We start from the raw sequence: 25,881 nt of genomic DNA, 5'->3' as shown, positions 1-25,881 counted from the left end.
TGATTTGTGTATCTTTCACCGGGACCAAGTGGTCCTTCGTCTTGATCCGACTTTTGTTCCAAAGGTAAATTCCTTATTTCACAGGACTCAGGAAATTGTGTTACCAGACTTTTGTCCTACTAGGACCCTCACATGATCTGGAATGGCAGTGGCATCTGCTGGACGTTCGCAGAGCACTCTGTTATTATATCTCGCGGACAGCTGCATTCCGTTCTACCGAAGCCCTTTTCGTTTCATATCATCCTTTTTCCAGGGGCAGGAAAGTGTCGTCCTCCATGATTGGCAGGTGGATTAGGGTTTGTATTGCGGAGGCGTATAGGGTGGATTCAGTGCCGGTTCCATGGAGCATCACGGCCCATTCCACCCATAGCGCAGCTACTTCTGCAGCCTGGGACACTCTAGCGTCCATTGAGGACATTTGCAGAGCGGCCACATGGTCCTCTCCGTCACCCTTCATTAGGCATTACAAAATCGACAAGTTCGCCTCGGCGGAGGCATCCTTTGGCAGGAGGGTTCTGCAACAGGTACTATCTCAAAGTGCCACACTGGGCAGGCCTGATTCCTTCCTTTAGGGTCAATAAGCTTTGGTATGTCCCATTGGTGGATTCTCCATCTCCAGTGCTGGAGAAGGGGCGTTGTCTTACCTGAACGCCTTTTCTCAGCATGGAGATGGAGAATCCACTCCCACCCTAGCAGGTTATTAGGTCTAGTTTTACATTTATGAGCCAACATGTCTTGCTGTCAGTCATGGCTTCGCTTTCATCAAGACTGGGATCTTCTAGCCCAGGAGAGGCGTGGCAACTTTGGCTGACTTGATCTGATTGGGCAGGAACACAGTCTAAACCCATTAGTGGATTCTCCATCTCCGTGCTGAGAAAAGGCGTTCAGATAAGACAACGCCCCTTCACATCTATTTCATTTCATTCTTATTGAAACATTTCTGTTCCACTGATCAAATAAAACTGATATTTAGGAAAAAATAGTTTGGGAAGAGAGACCCTTGGCCATAGAGTGGCCGAGGTCTAAGATGACTAAATGGCTGCTGCTGATGACAAGTTTGGGAAGGAGATAATAGTTTAGCAAACAAATATTGGAGTAGCATTCATATTCTAATACAGAAAATTCTAAGTACTTTTGTTTCCACATGGAGACGGCATCTGGATTTTTGTGCTTGAGGTGGAAAAAAATGAAACTTTGATCTTGGATTTACCGATTAGCTTGAATTATTGTTATAAAAATGGCTAGTTTATACTACTTTGGAAAAATAAAAAATGGAGGTTCAATGTTAATGCTTTATTCTACTGCAGTAGAGGAAGTTGGAAGTCAATGCCCTTTTTTCTTTCCCCCCCTTTTCCCCCCTTTCCCCCCCTCACCTCTTTTTCCCTTTTCCTTCCCCACTGGCTCCTACTGTTTGTTTTTTGTTTTTTGTATTTTATTTTATAATCCAATAAAATTTTATAATTATGAAGGAGATAATAGTTTGATTGTTATGTGTCATCAAATCATTTTTGATCTTTAGTGACCACATGGATTTTCTCCAGCATGATGAATGTAGAATCCACCAGTGGGTAATATCAGCCTTCCTGCTCAGAATAGACTAAGTCAGAACTTTAGCCACGCCTCCCTCTGGGAGTGTCCTCCAGTTTTTTGACTTAGTCTCGCTCAGTAGGATACAATTACTTTGGCTCCTCAGTTAGACTAGTTAATTAATTTTGCTTTATTCCTAATTGCATTTCAAATTACTTAAAAGAGTTCTAAATTTATTTGTTTTATTCTGACTTGGTTTTTGGATCTAAATTGGCAAGAATTTGGCAGTAATCAGAGGCACTACAACCTCCTGGATTTTACTCAGGCCTTTGGGGCCTCAAGAGCCTAATAGGCTCCTACAGGGCAGGCTACAAGCTGCTCGCTGGTGGATTCTTCTTGCTCCCATCTACCTGATCAGCGGGACCGCTGATCAGCAGGACAGCTGGTTTGCGGCTTTTCGGAGTTCCTCGGAGCTTGCAGACCCGAGATTTTATCTTTCTTGCTATTGCCGACGCAGGAGCTTCTTCGTTGGAAGCAGGTGACTTCAGATCGCAGCGGAGCTGCGCGACCAAACCGCAAGTGCCTTTTCGGAGCCGGGGGAAGGGAGCCTCTTTAGACTGCTGAGTCTAAGGCTCTTATGTACAAGAGGACTTGTAGATTCATTTCTTTCTGTTTCTGGCTTGTTCACCATTGTTCTGAGGCACTAAAGACGCGGCTGCCATTTTGAGTGCGTGCTCAGGGCGCGGCCGCCATTTTGGATCAGATTTAGGCAGACACCATTTTGTAGAGGCCTCGTGTTCCTTTGTGCCTTATTGAGGCCTGCTTGATTGATTGTCCAGGCCTGCTGTGTCAGGCCTTCATCGGGGGGAAGCATTTGTGGAAATTCAAGATATTTTGGTGCGATTTTTAAAGAGAATCACACCAGTGATCACCTCGTTGCATCATCATTATTATTCTGGATACTCATTGAGGTCCAGGTACTTAACCTTAATACCTGTAATATTGCTATAACTCTAATTGAGGTCCAGGTACTTATCCTTAATGCCTGTAATATTGCTGTAACTACTCATTGAGGCCCAGGTACTAATCCTGTGTGAGTGGAGCGAAGCGGAATTTTATTTCAGAACCACCTGTTCCAATTAGTCTGTGGTACTTTGCTACAAGGCCCAGACAGGCAGTTCTAGGAAACTGTCTGGCTGTCCTTTGCTATTGCTGTTGTTCAGAGCGAGGATCGGTTTTCCATCTCTGACAACTTGATCTGTGTGTTTGGGTTCCCCCCACTTCTAGATATCTCCTATCCGGATTATCCAGACTGCAATGGCAGACAGTTCCTCGCCCCAGGCATACCAGGGCTCTGGTATTTCCCCCGCACAAACAAATCACAGATCAACTGATTTGGACACGGGGGAAAAGAAAAAACGCCAAGACGAAATACTTATCCACCAAACAGACCCAAAGGCAGCCGGGCAAGAGGCCACGAGGAGACATCAGGCGCTGGAGAGGGAATTCTCCAAAGCCCAAAGGCTCAGGTCCAGTGAAGCTGAAGTGGTTCCCCCCGTTCCCTTGGACACTTCTCCATTTGAGCCTCCATTTGCACCTTTCCAGGATGCCCTCGGGCATGGTCTCCTCAGGGGGAAACTGAACAGGTTGGTCCCCATCACTCATTATCCTCACCTACACAACAGGGTCCTGAAGCCACGTATGCCTCAACTGAGGCTGGGGCCAGTTCTAGGGACCAACAGAATGTGTGGTCGACTCAATTGCAGGCATTTATGCAAAATGCATTTACTCAGTTTATGTCCTCCTCTGGGAGTCAACCACCTTTGCAAACTCCATTGTCTCCATCCATACCACCTTCTTAAGTGGGACGTGCCACAGTCCCTGGTTCTGGTGTCTCTGAGACTTCCTCCCAGTTAGGAAAAGAGGGGTCAGTGGACCTAGAGATAGCCGACATGCTTATGTCTGAGGATGAGGAGGCAGCGCCTGAACAGGCGACAACTTCGGGTCTTTTCGATCCATCTCTTTTCAGATCTCTACTTATCAAGGCCTGTACCATGGCCAAACTCACTTTGGCATAGGAGGACAAACCTTCCACCTCCACTAGCCAGGAGTCTAACCCTTTGTTTGCAGGCAAGGTTGTGGAGGAGAAGAAGAAACTGTTCAACGTTTCTTCCTCATTCGCTTCTCTTATAGACGTGCCTTCTGTGGACATTCCTTTAACTTCTTTGTTTTCCACCTCTGCTATTCCAGGGGATATGGCTGAGGCCCTGAAGGCGGAGGACAGGAAGTTTGAGTTCTCTCTTTGTCGATCTCACCAATCCTCGGCCTGGGCTATCAGGGCTGCGACTTCATCTTCCTTTTTTTGCGACAGCTTCAAACATGTGGCTCCGCGAACTTCAGGCACTCATTCCTCCTGATCAGGTTAGGACACATCAGACACTAGGGAAACTAGTGGCAGCGTCAGAGTACATGGCAGACGCCTCTCTTCATTCAGCCAGGTATTCTGCAAGATCCATTGCAGCTACTGTTGCTTCTCGCAGACTTCTGTAGCTGAAAAAGTGGCAGACTGACTTAAAGTCAAAGTGGCGTCTGTCGATGTCCAAGTACAGTGGTATACACCTATTCGGTCCAATCCTCGAACCACACATAATTGAGGGCAAAGACAAACGTAAGTTCCTGGCACACCTCTCCAAAAGGTGGATAGGCGGCCCCAGCAGGAGTTTCGTAGGCAGGCTTTCCGTTCCAGTGGTTCCTGGAAGTGGAGGCAGCCCTTTCGGACCGGGCAGTCCTGGGTTTGGCCCAGAGGCTTGTGATCTTTTCTCCCCAGGCAGGATCGCCAACAGGACCGCCAGAACATTGCAGCCAAGGGCCAGTTCCAGTCTAAGCGTCTCTTCAGGACCTCTGGGGGCCATCCCTATAGGCGGTCCAAGTGACGCCAAGGAGGACTCTCCCGTAGGGAGTCGCTTGGCACTGTTCAGTGACGTTTGGGAGGTCACCATCACTGACTCTTGGGTCAGGGAGACCATAAAACACAGGCTCACCTTAGAATTTTATTCACCTCCTCCAGATCGCTTCATCCAGTGCCCAGTATTACGAAACACAACCAAAGCAAAATTAGTAGCCACGGTCATCTCTTGGTAGAAATCAGGGCAATAGAGCCTGTACCACGGGAACAGGAAGGAGAGGGGTTTTCCTCCATCCTGTTTGTGGTCCCCAAAACCTCAGGGGGATGGAGGGCAACACTGGACTTAAAGGGACTAAACCATTTTGTGACCTACAGAAGGCTCAAGATGCAGTCCCTGAAGTCCATCCTGGCCAGCATCAGGAAATGGGACTTTCTGTCCTCCATAGACCTGACAGAGGCATACTTGCACATTCCGATACTTCCGGACCATCGCAGGTTCCTTCGGGTTAGTTACGCGTGCCGGCATTACCAATACAGGGCCTTTCCCTTTAGTCTATCTTCAGCTCCATGGGTCTTCACTAAAGTTCTGCTAGTATTGGCGGCCCACCTCAGGATGATGCCGGTGCACGTACAGTGTTACCTGGACAATATCTTAGTACAGTCTAGTTCCTTCCAATCGGCTCTGTCAGATCTGGAAATCACAATTCATATCCTTCAGGTCCACGGGTTCTCTGTGAACTTCAAAAAGAGCCACACGATCCCCATAAAGCGCCTCCTCCATCTAGGGGCAATTATAGATTCGGACCTTTGCAGGGTTTATCTTTCTCAGGAGCGTCGGATCAGCATCCGAATGCTCGTGCACCAGGTTCGGAGAGAGAGAACAGTGTCTTTGGTCCAGCTGTCTCAGCTCTTGAGAAAGATGGTTTCTTGCATGGGGATCATTCCGTGGGCCAGACTTCACTCCAGAAGTCTCCAATGGTTCCTCCTTCCCTTCCAGAAGCGGAACCTCAGTTCATCCACCAGAAAGATTAGGATTCCTCATCACACTCTTGTTGTCTCTCCCTTGGTGGGCGTCATCCGCAACGTCCAAGGGGACCAATTTCAAGGAGCCTCTCAGGCTCACCTTGAGTACAGATGCCAGTCTGTTTGGTTGGGGTGCCCATCTTCAGACTCATCTTACTCAGGGACAGTGGTCCCGATCGGATCTAGTCCACAACATAAATTGGCTCGAACTCAGAGCCATTCACTTAGCTCTCTGTCGGTTTTCCTCCCTAGTGCCGGGACAGCACGTCCTGGTTCTGACAGACAATGTGGCAGCCAAGGCTCACGTCAACAAATAGGGAGGGACCCGGCCCTGGTCACTCATGCAGGAGGCTTTGGAGCTGGGTCTATGGGCAGAGTCCACTCTGGGTTCCATCAGGGCGGAACACATATTGGGGGGGAAGAGAATCGGTAAGCAGATTCCCTGAGCAAGGTCACAGTAGACCACTCAGAGTGGCGACTGGACCTGGCACTGTTCAGGGACATCTCGGTCAGGTTTGGCCATCCACATCTGGATCGCTTTGCCTCTCCGATGAACGCCCAACTTCCCAGGTTTTTCTCCAGGTTTCCGACAAGGGGGGCGGAGGGAACGGACGCCCTCCGGTGCAAGTGGCCGGGGGGGTCTGCTCTATGCCTTTCCTCCCCTCCCGTTGTTGCAGGCAACTGTTCGCAAACTGATTCAGGAAGAGGCGGAGATAATATTAATTGCTCCACATTGGCCAAGGCATCTATGGTTTGCTGACTTTGCGGAGCTATCTCTCTCGCCACCGTAGAGGATTCCCTCAGACCGAGTGGCTCTCAGCCAAGGGAACCTTCAACATCCAGATCCACAGTGGTTCCAGTTGGCCGCCTGGCACTTGAGTGGGAAAGTTTAGCTAGACAATCCTATTTGTCAGGGGAGATCTCGATGATCCAAGTCTCAAGGCGCCCCTCGACCAATAGGACTTATGACGCCACGTGGAAGAACTTCTGCGCATAGTGCCCTAAACAGCCGCTCAGGGCATTAGCTGTCACCATTCCTAACATATTGGAGTATCTTTTGGAAGGTATGAATAAGGGGCTCTCGCCTAATACCATCCACAGACAGGTTGCGGCCTTGCAGTCGGTCCTTACCTGTGACAACCTGGTCTCTTTATCACATCATTCAGCTGTAAGTGCCTTTCTGAAAGGAGCGGTTAATGCCAGACCATCTGTGCTCCATCGTTATCCCTCTTGGGACTTACCTAGGGTGCTACAAGCCCTAACCTCTTCGCCCTTCGAACCCCTCAGGTCTTGTTCTCTTCATTTCCTTTCTTTAAAGGTAGCATTCTTGGTGGCTATTACATTGGCCAGACGGATTTCGGAATTGGCCGCACTCTCAATTTGGAATGACTTGTGTACCCTTTTTGAGGATAGGGTGGTCCTTCGTTTGGACCCTTCCTTTGTTCCAAGGTTAACACATGGTTCCATAGGTCACAGGACATAGTTCTTCCAGATTTTTTGTCCTAATCCTTCGCATCATCTGGAGAGACAATGGCATAAGTTAGACGTGCACAGGGCTCTGCGTCATTATATTAAGCGGACCTCAGTTTTCTGTAAATCGGAGGTCTTGTTCGTGTCTTTTCAGCCCTCAGCCATGGGTCAGAAAGTGTCCTCTTCGACCATTGGTAGATGGATCAGGGCATGCATTGCTAGGGCCTACCTTTCTCAGTCACTTCCGGTTCCTACACATATCACCGCTCATTCGACGAGGAGCGCAGCTGCGTCTGCGTCCTGGTCCACCCAGGCATCGGTCGAGGAGAGTTGTAGGGCAGCGACCTGGTCCTCCCCTTCTTCCTTTGTGAAATACTACAAGATTGATAGGTTTGCTGCGGCGGATGCCTCGTTGGGTAGGAGAGTTCTGCAGCAAGTAGTTTCTTCTCGGGACACAAGCCTAGACTTTCCCTCCCCGTAGGGACATGAAGGAGCTTTGGTATGTCCCACCGGTGGATTCTACATTCATAATGCTGGAGAAGGGGCGTTGTCTTACCTGAATGCCTTTTCTCAGCATGATGATGTAGAATCCACACCCTCCCTTAAGGCAGTTTAGGCAGGTGTCATGTTAATTGGAGCCATTGCGTCAGACTTCGTCATGGATGCTTTGCCTCGTCAAAAACTGGAGGACACTCCCAGAGGGAGGCGTGGCTAAAGTTCTGACTTAGTCTATTCTGAGCAGGAAGGCTGATATTACCACCAGTGGATTCTACATCATCATGCTGAGAAAGGGCGTTCAGGTAAGACAACGCCCGTTCTCCATGACTATCTGCCCCTACCTTAGTTTTTCAGGGTTTCCCACAGTGTATTCGTCATCAGTGTAATTTGATGCTGGTTGTCATCTTTTTCTCTTGCCTTCCAACTTTCCCAGTATTAGAGCCTTTTCCACAGAGCTGGGTCTGTGTATCTGAAGTTGGATAATTTGAGCCTGATCAGTTGTGTCTCATGTGGGAACTATGGGTTGATTTGTTCAATGATCCATTTTGGGGTTTTTTGGTTGCCTATGATATGCTCAGGAGTCTTCTAACACTGGAGTTTATCATTACTCTTCCTGAAAACAAATTGAACCACTGGTTCTTAATTATATGTTCAAACTATGTACATACACGTCATTAGTCATTTTTATTGTTAGTATAGATCTACAGAAAGAAAGACAGAAAACAAATCATGTATTTTATAAATTAAAAATAATTTATTTAATAAATTTCTATGCTGCCCATCTCAATTGTCTTCTTTACTTCCTCTATACCAGCGGTTCTCAAGCTATGGGTCGCGACCCCATTTGGGGTCGATCGACCACTTTTCGGGGGTCGCCAAAGGCGGCGATCCGCCATTTTGTTCCCTCCGGGGGCGCCGCCACGCATGCGCGCCACGCATGGGGGCGGCGGTGCGCCTCTGGGGGCGCCGCGCATGCGCACCGTGCATGGGGGCGGCGGTGCGCATGCGTGTCGCACACGGGGGCGCCCCCATGCGCGCCGCGCATGCGCATAGCGTTTGTGTGACGGGGGTCGCCATCACACAAACGTTGAGAAACGCTGCTCTATACTGCTCTAGGTGTCAAGGAAGATACAAAGTTCTTGTTCTTCTGGTGGCCTCAACCATTATTATTTGATGTTGTTGTAGTATGTGACTGGTACTGCTAGATTTTAGGTATCTTTTAGAATTCTCATAAATACCACTATTGCAATGAAATGGCTATAATTCTTATTAGTGTGACTGTTTACTGGTTTATGACTGAAAAAAGCTTTTTGGCTAAGTAAGACATTAAATGGAGATATTTAAATTCTGGTCTTTTCAAAACAACTAAGCTAAATACCATATTTTTGAATTGGAATGTCCAGAATGCAGTCTTCTCAGGCTTGTGGTTTTGCCTATTCACACAAAGCCTGATCAAAACATCTTTTGATTTTCCGTCTTCTTCTGCCTGTATCAGCTAGAAATATATATTTTTATGACTTAGCTACTTTAATAGGTATAAATATTTAACAACCAGTTCTCATAAATTAGACCAGAATGACTAGCAACCCTGCATGTTTTACTCATGATTTCTAAAATAATTTGTAAAATATCCATAAACCCATAGTTTACAAATGGTTACAATGGTTAAATTCGCATAACAAGTCACTTTCCAGAAATTTTTGAAAACCTAACTTTTCCGAGAGCTTTTGGATAAAAATTGCTTGTCAGCAGCTAATCGTTTTGTTGTTTTTGCAATATACTTATTACAATGCTATTTATAATTACCAATATTGCATTTGTTTTTTGATGCCTTCAAGTCAGTTTTTGATTCCTGATGACTACCTGGATTATTCCTTTTACTTTTCTTGGCAAAGTTTTTCTGAAGTGGTTTGCATTGTCACCTTCCCAGAACTGAGAAAAAGTGACTGGCCCAAGGTCACCGAGCTGGCTTTGTACCTAAGTTGGGACTAGAACTCACTACCTCCAGGTTTCTAGTCTGATACCTTAATCTACATCAAACTGACTCTCGCCTAATTTTGTTTTATACATGCATATACATGCTGTGAACATTTTATTTTACGATTTGTTGTAAACTGCCATGTATAGGAGGCAGCAACATACAAGTATAATTAATCATCATTGTCCTCAAAAATAGTTGAAAATGTGTGGAGGCTGTGTTGTTTAAAATGTATAAGATGATATGGCCTTAGAAAAAAGAATATAATGAAATATATGTCATCCTTGTAAATTAGTCTCATATTACTAGTCCACAAATATTAGTTCAAATATTAGTTATAGTTAATCCTATGTAGCCTACAGTTCATAATTAGCCTAAAATTTGGTGTGAGAAACATAATCTAGTTTCATCTTTTCCTTTTAGTTTCTAAAAACTTCTAGTCTTATTTTTTGAGGGGGGGGTGTTTTAATTGTCATAGACAACTAATCAAAATCCTGTGATTATAAATATTTTGGCTATAACTCGGTAAGCATAGCTATAAATTATATAAATAAAATTATATGTGAAGACTGAACTGCCGAACAAAGAAATAATTTTTGTTCTTAATGGAATAGATGCACCATCTGGTGGCAAAACCGATAAATGCAGGTTTATTGTGCTCTCAGATATTTGATATTCTGATGTATGCTTTTTAAAACAGATTAGGAAAGAAATTGTAAGCACAGATAAATTGTTCTGTATTTCCATTTTTAATGTTCTTACAAATCCCCGGTTTTTCTTTGTTTGGAGGACTAAGTGCAAAGAAAGAGACTAAGAGCAGTTGCTTTATATTAAGATATTCATAATTGTTTACATATTAAAAATAATGCCTATATATTTTAGGCAAGAAGATGGATAAGATAAACCAACTTCTGTGGTAAGGTAGATTACAGAACTTTTCTAAGTAGAGCAATCTTGCATTCTCTGGAAGCTAGTTCAAACATTTGACTTGGCACCTGAATGCAATGTGATTTGATATAAGCATAACTTGCCTTCTGTATAAATATGCTCTCCTCTACTTTCTGGCTTGGATCCAAGGTGATCAGAAGCATCTGTTTCTATTTAAAGTAAACAGTTTCTTGTTTCCATCCAAACCAGCTGGGATCAGCAATCATCATGCTTTATGTTTTAAACTGTAATCAAAATACTGTTTAAACCCATCTCTTTGTCCAGCTCATTTAAGACAGAAACACATACTTCCATTTCCTTCTTCCAGCACAACATTGTAATATAAGTATATGAATACTTTTATAGTGTTGGAAATTTAGGCATTGTAAGAATGGACATTCTACACCTAAAGTAAAGAAATATGTTGGCCACAAGAATCCTTGCAAGTCAAGGACAGCCTGTATAGTGAAATACTAAAGGGGTATCTTAATCCAGTGTTTTTCAAATTTGATAACTTTAAGACATGTGGAGTTCAATTTCCAGAATGCCACTGCCATCATTTTGAAGTTTGAAAAACCCTGTTATTTGCACAATCAAAGCTATCATTCAGTATAGAAATTTAGAAAAAGTTTGTGGAAGCTGAAAAGATAGAAGAATAACAAAATATCACCATTAGAGAATTAGATTATGAAACTAAAGAAGCTTGTAGGAATAGCAGAGCTGATCGTTCTCCAGCATGATGACTGAAGAATCCACCAGTGGGTTATTTCAGTCCTCCTGCCCAATCAGACTAAGTTGTCAATTTGTCACGTCCCTCCTTGTCTGGGACCTCCCAGTTTCAGCTTAGTCTTTCGCCCATGAGGACATGATAAATTGACTCTCTCTTCATTTGGATAGCAGGTCAGACTAGATATTAATAAACCATTGGTGGATTCTTCCTGGAGAATAGGAGATTTATAATTCTGGTTGTTCCCTTCTCTGGGAGGTCTGACCCTTTTCCCTTTCCTTCAGGTATTCACCACATAAGGGGGGGGGGTGGCTTTTTCCCAAACTCAGCAGCCTTCTGGGTTTTTCTTTCTTTCTTTTTAAATTGAAAGGGGACTGAGTTCTTCCCACTCTCCTAGCAGCAGACTCAGTTCTTTCTAGCAGCCGTCATTTTGAGGCCACGTGGCCTCCTCCCTAACCGGGCCCGGTTTGAGCTTCTTCTTAACGGCTGCCATTTTGAGTCCTCTGGCCTACAGCTCTTCATCGAAGGCCCTTCGGTCTAACAATGAGAGCTGCAAGCCGCTCGGAGTGTGCTGCGGGGGACGTTTTCATTAACTTTAAAATGCTTTTTTTCCGGCTGCTGCTAAGGGGACCGAGGCCCCATTTAGGAGCAGCAAACTGATCGCGCCTAACTGCTGTTAGGCGCGACTTGCTTAGTCAATAATTTCAACGTTGAAATAAATTTGAAATTGCAATTTATGGCGTTGTAGCATTCAAAGCCTGGTTGTAAAATTATCTTTTCTTCCTCCCCTCCCCCCCTCTGGATTCGAGGCTTCCGCCATTTTGTTAGCTTGTAGTGCCATAGGGCAATGCCCAGAATTGTCTCACAGGCTAGGACGCCATTTTGTGATTGCTGCAGTTAGATTTTATTCACAGTTGTAACTGATATATCTACATATAACATATCTATTCGTAATTAGATCTTTATTAAACTAAATTTGCAATTGAGCTTTAGTTTCAGGATCTACTGTTCCATTTGATGACATCAAATCAACAATTTGCGTGAAATCACTGCTGAAGCGACAATCCATCAGGCCCTGCTCGCCATACTTTGCCTGAGTATCTGCCACTGTGCATCTAGTGGTTGCTTACAAGATCCTGACCATTGCCACAATTGTGAGACACGTGTGATTTCTTCACCATTTTGACCTCAGGCCTGGTATACGGATTGCCCTGTGCCTTGGTGACGAGTACTTCAGAGCGCCCAGCATGAGCCCAGGTTTGCCAGTGGGCCGGCTCACGCTTATCCACATGCAGTCAGTCCCTCTTCGGGAGGGCTCCTGATGTCTCTTGCAGAGCGAGTCAGTTCCAGAGTCTTGTCTGGGGTGCATCTCGATCGACATGACAGAACCCACTGAGCCACAGCCTTTGGACACAGACAACATCCCCGTCCAAGCTGAGCCGGTTTCTGAGGAGCCTAAAGGTAAGGCCAAAGCCAAATCTAAATATGGCAGAAAGGCTGGCAAGGCAAGTGATAGGTAGGCCGACCGAACACATAGAGCCCTGGAGAAGCAATTCTCCCGGGCCCAACGCTTGTCAGCACAACATGGTCATACACCTCCCATCTCCGCACCATCTTCCATCTACCGTCCACATCTAGAGCACATCTACCGTCAACATTGAGAGCTTGGTCTCCTGAGATTGTACTTCAGCAGGTCTCAACTCAGACCTTTGGTCAGGCGGGACCACCCCTGTTTGGGGAGGACCTTGATCTACCCAGCCCGTCAACAGCACCCTCTGCAACATTCACACCGACAGCTGCAGGGTTACGGCCTGTGCTAGAGCCATCTTTTTCAGACCAGCTCCAATCGTGGATATCGCAGGCGGTGCTCCAAGCCATGGCATCATTGGGTCACCATCAAGCGTCCCCAATTCCAGGGCCTTCTTCTGTGCCAGCTTCCTCTTCACGATCTCCTTTGGATCGTTCAGGTATGGTTTCCCCATCCCATTCTCCTGAATCCGAGTCTTCCAATGTCTTGGATTATGACGAAGGTGTGGACCGCTGGTCAGATTGCGAGGAGCCTACACATGAATCTCAGCCCATGGCGGAGCTCTTCAATGCATCTCTATTTCTCTCCTTGCTGCGCAGGGCCTGCACAGCGGGTAAGCTCTCCTCCGATCCGGCTCCTTCCCCACAGCCTTCCTGAGGTCAAGACACCAATCCCTTGGTTCGCTGAGCCAGTAGCCAAACACCTCAAATCCCATGTCCCCCCTTATTCCTGAAGAACATTCAGGGACAATGGGAATCACCGGCAGCTCAGTCATCCCAGGGGGCGTCTGAGCGCAATATTGTGGACATGGCAAAGAATTTGACAGACTTATTTGAGGTACCTAAGGTGGATGAATCATTAGCCCCACTTTTCTCTGCAACTAGTCTTCCGGCAGATGTTTCAGACATCCTTAAGGGGGAGGATAAAAAATCTGAACTTGCCTTACGCAAAGTTCACCTGGCATCGGCGTGAGCAGCAAAGGTGGCAACTTCCACCTCTTTTTTTGCCAGGATATCCATTACCTGGCTCAGACAATTGCAGGATAGAATTCCATTGGAGGAGGTCAGGATACATCAGGATCTGACCAAACTCATAGTCACATCTGAATATATGGCGGATGTCTCCCTGTACTTGGCCAAACACTCATCCTGGGCAATGGCTTCCAGCGTAGTTGCTCGGGGGCTACAATGGCTTAAAAACTGGAGGGCTGAGAGCAAACACAAGTGGCGTGTGGTCACCTCCGCCTTCATAGGTAGCAGATTATTTGGGGAGGCATTAACTCCATATCTCGTTGAAAACAAGCAAAAACAGAAGGTCATTTCTCATTTGGCTAGGAGAACTAACAGGTGTTTCCTCCCTTACAGTCGCCGTCAGTCCTTTTGGACTGGAACCACAACAGAGCCGGAGCAATTCTACCGGCCCCCAGCTCCTAAGACAGAGCGCTCCTTTGACAGGGCGAGCTATAGGGACAGATCCTGGTACCAAACCCAGAATAAACCTTCCTTTTGTGACAGAGGGGGTCACCCCTTCCGTCGTGCCAAGTGATTCAGAGGGGACTCCCCCCATTGGCGGCAGACTTACTGTTTTTATCCGCCAATGGGAAAGCACGACCACAGACTCCTAGGTTCTGCGCACCATAAGGGAAGGCCTGTCCCTGGAGTTCAAATCCACGCCAATAGACCACTTTGTCTCTTGCCCAGCCATGAGAAACCCGATAAAAAGAGGGCTCATGGAGGACGCCATTCATCACTTACTGGACATCAAGGCCATAGAGGAGGTCCCCCTGAAACAGCAGGGATTGTGGTATTACTCCATCCTATTTGTAGTCCCAAAATCTTCAGGGGGATGGAGAGCAATCCTTGACTTCAAGGAGCTGAACCTCCACCTACAATACCGGAGGTTCAAGATGCAGACGTTACATTCCATCCTCAGCAGTATCAGGCCAGGGGACCTGTTGACATCAATAGATCTAAAAGAGGCATACCTGCACATTCCCATCCTCCCGGAACATTGCAGGTACCTGTGGTTTTGCTATCTCAACCGCCACTTTCAGTACAGGGCTCTCCCATTCTCCTCTGCTCCCAGGGTCTTCACCAAGATCCTGGCAGTGCTGGCAGCTCATTTAAGGTTGGTCCCAGTGCGCGTCCAGTGCTATCTGGACGACATACTGATTCAGTCTCAATCAGTCTCAACCGCCCAGTCGGATTTGGCGCTCACAATCAGGACCCTACAGAACCACGGGTTCTTAATAAATTTCAAAAAGAGCCAGACTACTCCCTCGACCCGCCTGTTATATCTGGGTGCGGTAATAGACACGGAATCTTGTCACGTGTATTTGTCAGAGGAGAGACACAGGAGCATCAGAGACCTGGCACTCAGGGTATGCAGGAGCAAGACTTTTTCATTGGCTCTTCTTTCTCAACTCCTGGGAAAGTTGATATCCTGCATAGCGATAGTGCCTTGGGCCCGACTGCATGCTTGGGCTCTCCAGTGGTTTCTGCTCCCGTATCAGAGACAACATACCAGTACCTCCAACCAGTTGGCGCGCATCCTGCGGCAGGTGGGTCTCTCCCTAGGCTGGTGGGCATCCTCAGCCATTCACAGGGGGACTCTATTCAAAGAGTCCAGTCGCATCAGCTTGACCACGGACACAAGTCTCTTCGGTTGGGATGCACACCTCCAAACCCAGATGGCTCAGGGTCAGTGGTCACAGACAGACCTGAGACACAGCATAAATTGGTTGGAGCTCAGAGCGATCCACCTAGCTCTCAAACATTTTCATTCAGTAGTCAAGGGGCAACATGTGCTGGTCCTGACGGACATCATGGCTGCAAAAGCTCATGTGAATTGGCAAGGGGGCACCTGGTCCAAGTCCCTCATGACGGAGGCTCGAGCATTGGGCAAAGAGCAACCTGCTTTCCATCAGGGCCGAGCACATCTCGGGAGAGGCGAATCGACAGGCAGACTTCCTCAGCAGGTCCATAGTGGACCATTCAGAGTGGAAGTTACACCCGGATATCTTCAGGGAGATCTTGGACAGATTTGGTCGTCCAATCGCCTCGCCAGGGAACACCCAGCTGCCCAGATTTTTTTCTCAGTTGCCCTCTCAGGGAGTGGAGGGGGTGGATGCCCTACGCAGCCAATGGCCGCAAGGCCTCTTATATGCCTTTCCCCCACTGCCTCTGCTTCCAGCAGTTATAAGAAAGATCCTGGAGGAGCAGGCGGAGGTAATCTTTATTGCCCCTCACTGGCCTAGAAGACCATGGTTCGCAGACCTGGTAAGCCTCTCTGTCTCAGACCTGTGGAAGATTCCAGACAACTGCATATGGTTGACGCAGGGGGATCTTCAACATCCAAACCCCCAGTGGCTTCAATTGACTGCCTGGCACTTGAACGCCACACCCTGACTCGGGAATCATATTCGTCAGGGGTGATCAATATGATTCAGGCTGCCAGAAGACCGGCTACTAATCGTATTTATGACCATACGTAGAGGAACTTCTGTCTCTAGTGCAACAAGAATCACGTGAGTCTGTCACAGGTAACCATTCCCAAGATGTTAGAATACTTACTGGAGGGTATCAGCAAGGGGTTGTCGTCCAACACTATCTGTAGACATCTAGTGGCCTTTTCCACGGTACTTTCCTGGGACTCTTCAGAGTCCTTGTCTCGACACCCTACCATCCGGTCTTTCCTCAAAGGAGTCACTAATAGTAGACCCCCTGTGGTTCATAGGTATCCCTCTTGGGACCTACCCCGGGTTCTACAGGCACTAACCTCTTCTCCCTTTGAACCACTTAGAACATGTTCCTTGCGGTACCTGTCACTTAAGGTTTCCTTCCTGATAGCAATTCTGCCAGATGAATATCGGAATTGGCTGCCTTATCTATCAGGAAGGACCTGTGCACGTTTCATGAGGACAGAATGGTTCTTAGGTTAGATCCCTCGTTTATTCCAAAAATAAACACAATGTTCCATAGGGCACAAGAGATTATTCTCCCAGACTTTTGTCCTCACCCGTCGCATGACTTGGAACGGCAGTGGCACTCACTAGACGTAAGGAGAGCCTTGCGCTGTTATATCAAGCGCACGGCACCTTTCCGTAAGTCAGAAGCCCTGTTTGTATTCTTTCAGCCTTCCTCGATGGGCCAAAAGGTGTCAGCTTCCACCATAGGTAGGTGGATCAGAGCTTGTATCGCAAGCACGTACGTATCTCTTGCTCTGCCTGTTCCTAGTCATGTGACGGCGCACTCCACCCACAGTACTGCCACAACTGCAGCGTGGACAACTCAAGCTTCAGTTGAGGACATTTGCAGGGCGGTGACATAGTCCTCGCCTTCCCCCTTCATTAGACATCACCGTTTGGACAAGTTTGCATTGGTTGAGGCCGCTTTCGGTAGACGTATTTTACAGCAGGTAGTGACACCATCATGCTCACAGACCACATCTGACTCCCACTCGTAGGGACTCCAGGAGCTTTGGTACGTCCCATTGGTGGATTCTTCAGACATCATGCTGGAGAAGGAGCGTTGGCTTACCTGAACTCCTGTTCTCAGCATGATGATGAAGAATCCACGCCCTCCCTTCTAGAGGTCAGTTAGGTCTGTGTTGGGGACTTGTTGTTTTTTTCCTGGTACCTGGAACGTCGAACTGTTGTCATTGACTATGCCGTCGATGAAACTGGGAGGTCCCAGACAAGGAGGGGCGTGACAAATTGACAACTTAGTCTGATTGGGCAGGAGGACTGAAATAACCCATTGGTGGATTCTTCATCATCATGCTGAGAACAGGCGTTCAGGTAAGCCAACACTCCTTTAGTCAGGGGAAAAAACAAGACTTTTTGCTGACAGAAGAAAAGACAAAACTGATAATTAGGGGATTTAGGATTTGACTGCAAGATTGATGTCAATTTTGTGAGGTAGTCCAGACAGGAAGCATGACTAGGGTTATTAGGACTACTTTTATTGTATGGTTACATTAACAGAATGTTGCAGATCTGAAAATTCCTCTCCCTTCCTTCACTCTTACTCTCCTCAAAGCTAGGGAGGATCTCTTCTGAGATGCTTTCTCACATCCCCATCCTTCCTTTGGAGTCAAATTTCATTTATCATACTGATGTCTAGACTGAAGATTTACTAAGGTCATTTTCCCATATCACTCTAGGAAGGTAGAAACTAGTTTATAACCAAGGAGGAGTTGGTAGCAAAAGGGCTTCATTTTCCAGTTTCTGCTGTCTAGGTCAGGTTACTCCAGAACTGAAGTACTTCTGAATAGGGGTTGGTTCTCTTCCAGAGAAGAAATGGTGAACTGAAGACGACTGCAGTAGAATGAAGAGACAGTGAATATACCAGCTTTTGTAATTCCTCTCTGAACAAGGAGAGGACTTGAGATCACCCACAGGTGCTCCTGGCAGTTGCTCCTCATAAGGAGACCATGCAACAGCAATTTCAGATTTACAGCTCTAGAAGACAAAGGAAAGTTGTCTTGCTGAAATTGCATTCAAAAAGGACAATGGGTTTACATACTTCCTTTTCTAATCACTTTTGGAAATTGTTAACTATTTTTTTTTGGCTATTAGAATCTTGTGGAATCAACAGGTTTTATAGCACCTGGTGAGTTTCCTTCATCCTTAATGAAAAAAGTTTTAAATACAAGTTTACTGATCTTTTTTTCCTTTGGGAATAAATAGCAAAGTTCTTTTTAAAAATGTAATTTTTTTTCTTGCTTCTCTCACCATGCGTTTTGTCTAAAGCTAACATTTTGCCTGATAAAAATGCCTTTCTCAAGAAGCACCAAACCAGAATTTCTGCTTTCTACTTATTTATCATTACAATGCTTGGTAAATCTCTTCATGGCTTGTACTGAGTTTTTTGTAAGTCTGAACATACTTTAAATTTGTAAACCTAGTGCTTTGTTCAATATGAGTTCAATTCCATAGGACTTCGTGGACACAACCACCTAGTTTTCTTGACACAAGTGTAGAAGTTATTGACTGTTGCCTTCTTTTGAGGCAGGGGTCTTCAAACTTGGCCCTTTTGTGACTTTTGGACTTCAACTCCCAGAATTCCTCAGCCAGTCAAGTCTAAGGCTTTGGAATTTCCTGGTGGTCTCTCATCAGAGTCTGACCTATCTTAACTTTGCAAGGTCAATCAAAATTACCGAGGGGCTATCACATGCAGTCTTTTCATGACCACCTCTGCAACCCTTTGTTTTATTTATATGAATGTAACATCAACTAATGAAGGAATTACAAGGCAGAAGCAGGGAACACATAGCCTTCTTGTGTGCTGTGGCCTGAAAGGACTCTGAAAAGTGTTGTTCTGTCCCATTTCTCTGTTAGTAAAACTGTGTCCTCCTAGTGATGATAACCTATATCAGTTTTTCTTAATCTTGGCAACTTAAAGATACATGGACGTCAACTCCAGCCTGCGTGAGGAATTCTGGGAGTTGAAATCCACACATTTTAAAGTTATCGAGATTGAGAAACACTGACCTATATAATTCCAGACATCTTATCCCTGAGATACAGTATGCTGTTTTAGTCTTTGGGAAGATGCAGTTTCAGTTCTTTGTGTCTGCTGTGCTGAATATTCGTTCCCCTTGACTGACAGAAAGATCCCTTCTGCATAGCTTTTTTCTCCTGGAATATGTACATTTATTACGATATAGCTTTTGCCAAAGTGTCAGAAAATTGGAAACAGCTCCCATATATCTCTATATTTCATGTTTAAGCAATAGAGAATGGAACCATAAAAGCACTTTAGCATTTTAATAATCAAATTAGGATGTATGTTATAGTCAGATTTTATTTCTTCATATTTTTTCTGGAATAATAGCTGAAAATATGCAATAATTAGATTATATCATCACTTAATTCTTGACACATTTATTTTGCCTTTTATAAAGGGGAACACAGAAGAAATTATCAGAGGAGAAAAACTGAATATAATTGTGTCTAGTTAAAAGACAGAAGCAAACCTTATCTGACACCCTGTAAATAAAATTTGTTCAAATACAGTAATCACTCTAAATTATTGTCCATGTGTGCTAGAAAAAATCCTGTGGAGTTCGTTGGATGTGTAGGTTAATATATTCAGAATTACAATCTAGGTAGTTTCTAAAATTAAATTTGAACAAATGATAGAGTAATAAGAAATCAGTATACATTTTTCCTTTGTATCTAATGAATATTTGAAGCTTCTTCCATTTGTGCATTTATTTTTATTTTTAAAAATTAAAATTCTCTAAATCTTTTCTATATTTCACTTCCCATGTATTCTAATAATTGTAGTTTTTTTAAAATGGGTTTTTATTCTATATCTTGTATTACTGAAAGCAGCTTTGTTGACCAGCAGGTGGAGACTTGATTAACTTTCAGATATTTATTTTGCAGCTAAATTTATATAGGGAAATATTAGCATTTTCTTGAAATAAGAATATGGGGTTTATATTAGTGAAAATAAAAAAGTTGTGGCTTAAATCTCTTTGTGATATACTATACTGTACCATTAAAAACTTTCTGTGGTTTAATATCCCTTATCCCACCATAGGCTTTTTTCTTATCTTAGTTGCATAATTGAGATATCTTTAATTTGCCAGATTTAATATTTTAAGTTAATTTAGTACTTTAAAATATTCCTCATTTTCTTGTGAATTTAATTTTGTGCTTTAATTTTTATCACTATATGTATTAGATCTGTTCCATATACTTTTGGAGATAGGAACAGCAGGAGAAGAAAGGTCTTTTTTGTAATTTGCTATATTCCAAATGTTTTTAGGACACTATTTTATTCATGCAATGCAATATCTGTATACTACCTTTCTGTGCCAAGATACCCTCAAAGCAGTTTACAAAAAAGAAGAAAAAAAGATAATGTTATAATAGAATTAAAATATATTTTAACAGAAGTCTGAGCAACAGCAACTATAGCAATAAATCATTAGTAGTACTGAATTTATAAATTGAGTAAATCAGCCCAAAAGGTGGATCAAAAGGTGACATACTACCTGGGTAGACCATGCCAGGAAAGGAAATCCACAGTAAGGTGAAAACTACTTTTATTGAGATTAGCTGCAATGATGAAATCTTGCAAGTTTGGTTGTGCTGTACCTCTCCACCACCTTATACTCCAGGGCAGGGCTTTTCAACCAGTGGTATGGGTACCACCTGTGGTACATTGGAATCTGGCAGGTGGTACGCGACCATCCTAGAAAAGTGGTAGCGAGGGAGGGGAATGAGCTGAACCGGTGGCAGCACCGCACAAGCTTGAGCGAGAGATGGCTGGAACTGCAAGGCTGTCAGAGCTCAGCTCCAGCTGGAGCTTGGCTCTGATCCTGGTGCTTCTGCTGAACCCCGAAGAAGCGCTGATCAGCTGGAATGTTGCAGCATCTCCAGGGTCTTGTGATTTACATTCAGATGCTTGGCAACTAATTCATATTTATGACAGTCACAGTGTCCCAGGGTCATGTGAAGTGACCAAAACCTGCTGCAACCACCCAGCAGATGGGGGGGGGGAACCAAACACCCCCACCCCACCCCCGCTGCCAATCCTGAACAGAAATACTCACAACAATGAAAACCTCAGACAGGTGGGCGGGCAGGCAGGTGTCTTGCTCGGCTGTGGCTTGGGGGGCATTTTTTTCAATGCCATTGTAACTTTGAACAGTCACTAAACGAACTGTTGTAAGTCGAGGACTACCTGTACTTTATCACTTTTTTCCTTTTTTTTGTCATCAAGTTTTTGACACCTTGCTAGGCGACTGGTGGTACTCGGATGTTGCCATATCCTAAAAGTGGTACAATGGGTGAAAAGGTTGAAAAGCCCAGCTCCAGGGAATAGGGGAACCATCTGCCTGAATTACTTCTAAATGTTATCTGGCAGCTTTAGGCTTAAAGCAGGGGTCCCCAACCCCTGGGCCATGGCATGCCAGCAACCGGTCCACACAAACACGCAAAACCCCATCCGCAGGATGCAGGCAGCAGATGAAACTACGCCCCCTGAGGTCTGCAGAAAAACCTCTTTCCACGGAACTGATCCCTGGTGCCCAAAAGGTTGGGGACCTCTGGCTTAAAGAATGCATCAGTCCCTTTTGTCTCCCTAATGGTTCCTGCATATCTCCACCAGTATCCTTTTCCTTATTCCCTACTAAAGGGGATCAAACTTATCTTCTTGTTTGGGTAATACCCAGATAGTCCTTGCTTAACAACAGTAATTGGGATCAGTTTTTGAACACCATAGTGCAATGTTGCACAATAATTCTGGTAGCAGGTAGCAAATTCTGGTTGCAAATCCTGCATGTCATTAAGTGTGACATCGCATGGTCGCCCTTTGTGACCTTCTGTCAGCTTTCCCCATTGACTTTATTTGTTGGAAGCCAGTAATAAAGGTGGCAGATTATGATCATTTGCCCATGGGATGCTGCGACTATCATAATTGTGAGCCAAAGCATCTGAATTGTCATCACGTGACCATGAGGATGCTGTGACAGCCGTAGCTACAAGAATTGGCCCATAAATCGTAAATTTGAATAGTTGCTGAACAGGTTGTTCTAAAAGGAGGATCACCTGTAGTTGAAAAAAAATCCATCATTTAGGAATTGCTCAGAACAACTCATTCTCTATGTAGGATTCTGCTGGTGTGGTCCCCAAATTACCTTACATTAAAAAGAGAGGAAAATCTTTCCAAGACTAATGTATTTTTTCAATTCAGTGTTAAACTGTTCTTCTGGCTGCACACAAAATAATTGTGTGTTAAATTATAGTGCTGTGTTTTCCCTTTGTACCTTTTTTGGGGCTGAAGAGTTTGTTTTTATTTGGTGAGAAGTGATTGGAAGTTGGCAGTGGAAGATGGGTGCTCTTAATCCATGTCCTTAATCTTATTTCTTCTGTTCTAGTTTTTGTTGTCTAGCACAAAACTTTATTATATTGATAACGTTTGTATGAGCATTTTTTTATATTACTGTTCTTAGCTTGAATTTCTTTTACATTACTGGCTTCTAATATTTTTGATATTTTCCATGAGTCAGCATATAAAAAAGTGAAAACTTGCTGTTTTATATTTTTGAAGCAGAGGAAGAAATGTCTTCGTATGTACATAGTTTACAATTTTAAAAGAAGCTTCTCTCTGTGAGCGTATGGACATTTCTCTCTGTATCAACAATTTTGTCTTTCACCTATACCAGTGATTCGACCTTACAAAATCCACAGGCTTAGTTATTCAGTTTCTAATAACTGTATTAGAACAGCTTACTTCCCCCAGCTTCTCAAATATAGCTCCCGTAGCTTTTCTATGTGATTGCTGAGCTTTCCACTGAGTTGTTGCTTCTTCTAGGTTTGGTTTGGGATTTGGATGCTTAAAAAAAAAAACACTCTGGGGGTTATTACAAAATGGCAGCCATAGTGGGGATGGTAAGTTACTATTGACAAGTTTGTCAAAAGGTGAACTTCTTGTTTTTTTAAAAAAATATATTTTATTGATTTTTTAAAATTTTTTTAACAAAGAGTACTTTAGACACATTGTGGTGTTTGGGTAAACAAAATTCAAGATGAAAAACATACATAAACAGCTCAACTTAATACATTCACTATCAACTCTCTATTTCTCACAAATAACATAATAGATTTAATATATTCCATTTCTAGCTTAAATTTCTGTTACTACTCCACCTGTTTTAAAGCTTTATCAATTTAAAATTATCATAGTCAAATATTGTTTTACATCAACAAATTATCACTTCAAGTATCTCTACCATGTATATTAAAGTTTTAATCTCTCTCAACCCTCTTCTTATCACCAATCTCATTCATTTCTTTTTCTAGTGATAACTAACTTAATTAAAAAAAAAACAATGTTAAACCTTAATTCTTTTCAATTCATTAGTCAAACTTCAGATATCCAATTAGTTGTCATACCTTATCAGATCATATTATTATAGGCAAAAATCACTTAATCAGTTTAAGCACTTCAAAATTACATTCTCATGACTGAACTTTTTTTTTTTCCAACTCCAATATATATATATGTATATGCATATGATTATATATTTTTTATCCTTAATACAATCCATAGAGCCAAGGTTCTTTTATCCAAACCATTCCATACAACAAAAAAAAAGCATCTAACTAATTTAAACACATATGTATATAGTTATAACTGATTTAATTAAGGGATATAAAAAATAATAATGTTAAACCTTAATTCCTTCCAATTCATTACACAAACTTCAAATTCCATCCAATTAATTGTCATACCTTATCAGATCATATTATTATACACAAAAATCAAAAAGGTGAACTTCTAAGGCTCAAACAAAATATGTTGGCCAAGAAAATGTACACAAAAAGATGGCATATAACTCCACCAGCCAAATTATATGTTAATCCTAGGAAGCTGTAGGAGATGAGCAGGCTGAGCTGGAAGGGGGGATTAAATGTGTCATCAATTTGGAGTCATTGCGCAACTGCAAGAGATTCAAGTCCAGTCTCCTGTGAATTGCATTGACTCTTACCTAGCGCCAATTTAGCTTTGACTATTAGTTGACCAGATTCTTGTGTATAGGTAGCAATGAGATAAGATAACCTTTATTGTCATTTTTTACTGTAGGCACAACGGCATACATCAAAAATGAATTTAGTTGCCCGCTCTCAAAGTGAACACATACATGACACATATCTAAACATACTATTTATAACATATGTATAGACCCACACATACATAACAAATAAATATTAAACACTGTCCATCTTGAATATATAACGGAACGAGGAAGCTTGAGAGTTCACAAGGTTAAGTGTTCCTGGTTCTTTGTGCCTGACAGAAGCAAAACAATTATTCATTGTCCATAAGGAATACTGGGAAAAATTCTTTCTTGCAATCACACACACACACACACACACACACACACACACAGACAGACAGAGAGAGAGAGAGAGAATGAATAACTGCAGGGTAAAAAATATAAAAATGAAACATATGCTTCAACAAACACAATGCAAGCAGGAAGATCAAATGTCCCCCCTCAGACCCTACCACTCCAAAAACTTTTATTTTATGCCCTCCCTCCTGCTTTTCATTCAATGCTAACTCTGTGAAATAAGTTAGACAATTGTTTTTCAACGTGGCTGAGGACTTCTGGACGTTGAAGTCTATATAGCTTAAAGTTGCCAAGGTTGCGAAACATTGGGTTAGACTGAAAGAGAGTAACAGGCCCAAAGTCTTTCCGTCAGCTCTCATAGATAAGGGTGGACTTGAATCTGGGTCTCCCTACTGATAGTCTAACACTTTTAACTATTCCACATAGAACATGTTCTTCATTTAGCTGGAAAGGTGTTCCACTGAATTTAGAGAGGTTTGTTTCTATATACATATAGATGACTTTGAACTATCAGCTCTAACTTTTAGGAAATAGTATTTAAGTTGAGCACAGTTAAAATGCTTATGTTCAGTGCTTTTCTTTATAACTATACTTGGTCACTTTCGATATAAGGAATGCACATCTCTCTGTTTTAGTCATTCCAATAATCCAGCCAAAGTTACTGACTGCAAGGTCATTTTTAATTAAGTAATTTTATATTTCTAACTATCTTGAAATCAACTTGGTGGGGTAAATAAGCAGAAAGAGAGAGTGTTACAATGGGTATCTCATGAAATTCTTGGATGTTGTGAATAGTGAAATGTTTCTGTCTTCCTGAAATGGAAGATTTTATTTTTCTATTACCTGCTGAAATTCACTCACTGTACATATCAGTTTTTTGAGGAGACATAAACATATTAGTAAGTTTGCATGGTTTTGCTACATCATAAGAATTTTTTTCTTTCATTAAGATAATTGGGATAACAGTCTTTCCATTGTTTTAACTATATTTAATTCTTTGACCCATACTAATAATAGAATTAATGTAAATAGATAGATAGATAGATAGATAGATAGATAGATAGATAGATAGATAGATAGATAGATAGATAGAACAATTCAACTAAACTCTGAAGGTCAGATACTAAATTTCTTCAGAAAATTATGCTTTGCAGAATTCACAGCATATAAATCTAAACCAATGTATTCAACTCTTTAAATTTCTACACTGAATTTGCCCAAGACTAAATATGTAAGCTCCAGAAAATATGCTAACATATTTTTAATATGTAAACATAACAGTAAACATGTAATATTCAGAAAAATATGCTAAAAAGTGTTGAGATTCAGTTCCATGAGGCTTCTAGATTTTTTAATGTGCTTTTAAAAGACATCACCATTAGAAAAATAGGTTTAGGTTTTGCAGGAACTGAAGTGAGGCTGGA

The 25,881-nt window shown here is 43.3% G+C and overlaps 1 protein-coding gene across 8 annotated transcripts in view; it reads left to right on the top strand.

The window, feature by feature from the left end:
* Positions 1–25,881, top strand: part of PLCE1 (phospholipase C epsilon 1) — a 171,482-nt gene that overhangs the window by 34,983 nt on the left and 110,618 nt on the right. The gene's annotated exons all lie outside the window — the stretch shown is intronic.

Source organism: Crotalus tigris, unplaced genomic scaffold (assembly GCF_016545835.1).
Source record: "Crotalus tigris isolate CLP2741 ecotype Arizona unplaced genomic scaffold, ASM1654583v1 scf7180000017663.5292952, whole genome shotgun sequence".
NCBI lineage: Eukaryota > Metazoa > Chordata > Lepidosauria > Squamata > Viperidae > Crotalus > Crotalus tigris.
Note: the sequence above shows the minus strand (reverse complement) of the source record. Positions and strands in the feature narration are given on the sequence as shown.